Source organism: Vanellus vanellus (assembly GCF_965231255.1).
Source record: "Vanellus vanellus genome assembly, chromosome: 4".
Lineage (NCBI taxonomy): Eukaryota > Metazoa > Chordata > Aves > Charadriiformes > Charadriidae > Vanellus > Vanellus vanellus.
This window is the reverse complement of record NC_138909.1, coordinates 64,712,958-64,718,957: the sequence shown is the minus strand read 5'-3', so window position 1 is coordinate 64,718,957 and position 6,000 is coordinate 64,712,958.

Genomic DNA, 6,000 nt, shown 5'->3' with positions numbered 1-6,000 from the left:
AATGCTTTCATATATTTACATTGGTATCAGGAGATTGTAGAAGTTGCAAAATACACAAAGAGTCCAGAAAATGTTTGGAGAGGAGCTCCTAACACACAGATTCTCCAAATACTGTAACAAGCTGCTGTAGAAAGATGAAATAAGAAAACCATGCAGTGAAAACATCTGGCCTAGCTGTAAGGGAGAACTCTGAAAAATTCCCCAAAGGACTTCTGTGCTGGCTTACAGACTTCCAGTGAAAGCATGGACTGTGATGCAATACACACACACACACACACACACACATACACACATGCACACAGAGGAATTTTACTCAAAACTATCTACAGATAATATAGAATTTTAAATAAAATAGGTAAATTATTAATCTTCTACTTATTTCAGAGTATATCTTTTGAAAAAGAAAAAGCATCTCTCATGTCCAGTGCATCCATCCTACATCTCTCAAAACCATAACCAAATATATAAATGTGGCAAAGAAGTTAAATTCAAGTATATAATTAATATGCAACCTATTCTTTGCAAGGGAATTTTCATGCCGAGGTGGCCTCCAAAGATGACTAGGAAATTAATTTAAATTTGAGATCATTTTAGTTCAAGGTGATACGTTTGAGATAATTTGCTTTGTCTCCTTGTAACATGCACTTTTTCTCCAGAACATGCTAATGGTGCTATAATTTCAATTCTGCAAGTGTTCAAATTTACTTCTATGTAAAGGGCTCAGCAAAAGAATAATGCACTTGAATTAAGTTTTATGTGTCACTTAGAAGGTTTCCACATTATTTTTCTGCATAGTTAAGAAATTCACCTCTTTTTCAGTATGTTCTAGTTCATGTGTATATTCATAATTGCTATTGGCACTATCAGTGATTATAATACTCATTAAAAGAAAGGCTTCTTAACATTTAACATAAAGTAATGTTTTAAAATAATTTTTTCTTAAGAGTCCCACATCATTGCAATGGCATTCTTTCTTTTTACCTTTGTATGCAATAGAACTATGTTCTTGACAATGCTGTTCTTCCCTCTTTTTCTGTTGTTTCAGTCTCTTCAACTTCTAAGCTCTTGACGTGAGCCTCTGCAGAATATCACACAGGAAGTGCTAGAGTGGGATTTGACACATGGCATCACATGATAAGCACATTCATGAGCATCAGGCACTTGAAAGTGGCATCCTTCTAGAAATGTTGAGTTATATCACAAGAACATTTAGTCTGCGACGTGGTAACTTGAAGGTGGTTACATGACCGAAAACTTATTCTCTTAAAGACTAGTTTGTACTAGGTTTCTTCAAAATCGAGATTTACAGAAAAAGTTATCAGAAGAAACAAAAGTTAAAATACACAAGCATGAAATTCATTCCTGTGAAGAAAAGGAAAAGGAGTATTCCAGCTACAGCTGTGCTTAGACAGGTCAGTGAAGTGAACTGAAAACTGTAAAGGTCAGAAAGCCATTTCTGAATTGCATTTAGGAAGCCAGAAGGTGAAGATTTAATAAAAATAAAAATACAATCTGCTGCTTCTTTGGTTTCACATTTTGGTATGTGAAAGTCTTTAACTTAATACCATTCAAATCTTTTTTTTGATTCAAACTTTTACTGAGTTTCCATGTCTCATCTTTGATCAGCACAGACTCTAGCCTACCTGCTAGTTAGGTAGAGGTACAGCGTGAGACAGAATAAAACATATATTATCAGAAAAAAGGAGCTTTATTACTATGATCCCAAAGATGGTGTAATTTACATAAGAAAGGAAAAAATAAAGCAAGTCTTCTGTTACTCACTGTTTGTTTTCTTTTTGAATGCACAGGGAGAGTTGATGTTCAGAAGATTTTCACCATTTATGTTGGTTGTCATCTGACTATGTAAATAGTAAGGTAGCTCAGACAAAGAAGACATAAACCAGCTGTATTACTTAGAGTGGAGAATAGCAATTTATTAACTGCAACATCAGCCTTCAAGGAAATCTTTGCTTATCTGAAAGGCATAGATCTAAACAATATGTATAACAATACAGCTTTAGCATAGAAGTGGGAGATGTCCTCGAAGGCCACGGGAAAAAGCACCAAAAAGAAAATATTGAGCAGGAAGTGTGCCAGATATGGCCATTTAAATCCAAGAGAACAGAAAGGTAAAGTATAATTTTCTCATAACATTTTGGAGCCTTCTATTCATTCCATCTGCTGAAAGTAAAAGTCAAGATATAGTCTAGAAATTGGCACCCATCTACACAAATCAAGATATTTTTGGCTTAACTGAAGAGCTCGGTTTAACTCAAGAACCATTTGGCCCATCAGGGGATTATGGTGACAGCTGCAATGGCAGTCTGTGAAGAGCAATCTTTTACCTCTCAACAAGATTTTCAATTTTACTGAAAAAACTTTTCACAGTTCTACAATAAAAGAAAATTCCTCTTCCATTTCAAGAACTGAATCACTATGTCCACTTACCTTGAAACCTGGCACTTAAGAAAAAGTTGTGGAATCCCAGCAAGGAAGATATGAAGGAGCTCATAAGGTGACTATGTAGCAGGAACAGGCACTGTATTTGTTCCATGCAGTACAAAGAAATACTCCTGAACATCTCAGTATGGCTGCTTGCATACTACAACCAGATGGACAGAGGACCAGATTTTTTACCCACGAGTAGTGATTCTGTACGTTAGAGAACTTTAGCCTCAGCATAATGATCTGGAAATCTCCATTCTATGACACTGTCACCTTCTTGTGTTTTATATACAGGAGGAAGCAACGTGCATTTAATTTTACTAGACAAAGTTTAATTGAGGACCTGGCCAGGTATGTAGATTACCTTGCTCATGTCCATGCCAGTTCTCAAAGACTGCTTGTTTGAACATATGTTATTCCATGTCCATTTATAAATCACTGGAAAATCAAATCTCCAGAGTATACCCCAAACCAGGAACTATTACTTACAGTACTACACTAAAGGAAAGCTAAATGTCACACCTCTCAAAAATACCCCAATCATTAATTCAAATAGGCTATACCCTGTGTTATACTAATATCGTATCATCAAAACAGTATTCCAAATATTCAGTGTCTATATGCATTCCAAAAAGTAAGTTATCTGCATAAAAAACAGGTGACAAAGTTACAATAGATTGAGTCTCTTGGTGTACATATATACGTGTATAAAGAAAGCAAATTATTATCCAGTGTCAACACCTTTTATAATAACGTCTTTAGGGGTTTAATGTTAGCTTAGGAAAAGGCTTATATTAAATGTAGGAAATAATATACCGAATAAAAAAAATCTTTGGCAAGCACCATATCCCAGAGTAATGACTATTAGCTACACCGTGTATGGCCAGGAATAAAGGAAATTATTTACTTTAGGTCCATCATTAGATATAAAAGAGTGGGGTAAAATAATGGAGCTTTGTTCTATTAAATATCTGAAAATATGAAAGACAAAGGAAACAATCTCAAGTGCTGCTTCATTCTTTAATCAGAAGTAATAAATGTCAGTAAAAAGAAAAAATGTGCAATATACTGCCTTACTATTGAGAATGGCTCTTTCTGTAGCGCCTTCTTTCTACTTATCTCCAATTAGCTTACACAGAAGAGAATAGTGGCAAAAGCACAGGACAGAAGTTAAATTGTAACCCAACCCAAAAATAAGTATAAAACAGAGGCATGTTTTACCAGTTCAGAAGAAGGAAAGATAATGTATAAAACATCTTGTGAATAACTAGAGAATGATATATGGGTAGATATTACAACACTGGAGCTAATAACTGATTCACTGAGATACTAGGTCACTAAGGGAATTTGGGGCAAAGGCCAAGAAGAGAGAGCGAGGAAGAGGGAGAGTATTGGTGGAAATGCATCCCTGACTCAGCAAGTCCAGAATCAGACCAGGACGTAGATTGAACAGGAGTCTGACACTGTGAAGAAAAATCTATCCTGAAACAAAAGACTTTCAGTGTTACAGGTCAGAACTAAAAAAGAACAGCAAGAAAGCTTGTATTCACAGTGATTGTCAACACAGTATATCGACAAAAGATGGAGGAAATGCAATGGATTCTACAATCTTGCCAGAGTTTGCAAATCCTCAAAGAGTGTGTGAAACAGGGATTATGAAAATAGGTTATGCTTTGAGTGCACTCAGCAAGCATAAGCCAAAAGGACTGTGAATGTGCTTATAAATCGTTAGGGATTTCCATAGGAATCTTTAGAGAAGGTTAGTAATACGGAGTGCTTAACATCAATCTTGTTGTTTTTACAGTGTAAGCTTGCAATAATTTCTTTAATAATTTTAATGTGACTTTTAAGAACATTGAATCCAATTAAAAAGCATGTATTTAATAGCCTGTCTTTATCTCTATCGTTCTCTCATATTAAGCAAAAGAAAAAAATTTGAAATGTTCTTTAGAAACTCAAGAAATCAATAAAATGAAGCAAAATAAGGATAAATGCAAAACTATTAGCACACTTGAGGAGAAAAATCACATGCAAAGATAGAAAAGGTGAAATATTTTGCTTGGCAGCTGTACTGTAAAAACACTGTGGAAAGATGTGGAAAATTGCTATTAGAATCGGAGTCACCTGTATAGTGACTCAGGGCAAAAGTCATTTTAGTGGGATTTGACAGAGGTGTAAAATGTAAGACACAGATGGTAATTATTCTGCTCTACTTGGCACTGGTGAGGTTTCAGTTGGAATGCTGGGTTTTTTTGGTCAGTGAACTATAAGAAAGATGTAGACAAAATTGGAATCCAGAGTATGGTAGCAAAAATGTTTAGTAGCTTTGAAAATTTCCCCACAAAACGAAAATAGACCCCCCCCCAAAAATTGGCTTAATGTGGTCTTGAAAAGACTGAGAAAAAAAACAGATAGCAGCCCTCAGATATTTTAAAGAGAGTATGTTCTATGTCTACAGAGAGTACACAAAGAAATGCGCACCTAAATGGCTACAAGATGTTTTTCCTATATATGACAGAAAAGGTTTTCAAATGGATCAAAAAAGTTTAGGTCCAATAAGACACTAAGAAAGTTGCAATTCTCCATGGCTACAATTATATATCTGTCAGCTCTAATGGGAAGGTTGAAATTCAAAGTGAGCAAAGGTTCAAAAGGATCCATGTCCATTTCTAATGGCATCCTTCCAGGTTATATCAATATTTCACTTCTATTCCTAGTAAGGCTGATATAGGGAACTCTATATGACTATGCAGTGATAATGGCATGAAGGATACTCTGGTCTTATCTGCTAACCTATGGCAAGAGTGCTTTTCTTTATTTTTATCATAATGAAGCAAGAGATTCCTATATAAATTCAAGTTCTATTCCCTGTCATAACACCCTTGAACTTATTCCTTGGCTGATAAATCATAACCAAAATTCCAACATTTTGCAAATGGTTTTCATATCCAGTCATTCTTTCATTCATTACACTAATGAAAGTGACAGTGATATATTTCGTTCAGCTTTTTACATCACTATTGAGTGCAGTTTCAAAGCAGTTTTCTCTTTCAACCTGGATTTGAAGCTTCTGGATAAAAACCTAATTTTATTTCAGCTATATTATAGACCATTATACTTTTTTTCTTGCTCTACCAGATCAAGGTCATTAAGTCACAAGAAAACACCAGAGATGTAAGCAAACCTGTTAAGCAGGGTTTCACTTTGATGCTCATATGATAGTTCAAATGAATGTTCAGGCAAAAAGATTTGCATTTCTGAACACTTTGGAAAAACAGCAAGTATTTTTGACAGCTACCTCATACCAGAACACAAGGCAAACCATCATGTTCACAATCCAAATCATTACAGAAAGTTGAAAATACGTGCAACTTCATTGGTCAGGCTTTGGTAAGGCCAATTCTTTTTGATGCATCATTCAAAACAGTTTTTATATAGCCTGGCATTTTCTTGCTGCCAATGGGTCGGGTTTTTTGAGATTGCTACAAAAGTCTTAGGAAATACTAGTGACCATTGTGTTAATTCAGCAAGACCAGCACAGCAAGACTTGTCGTC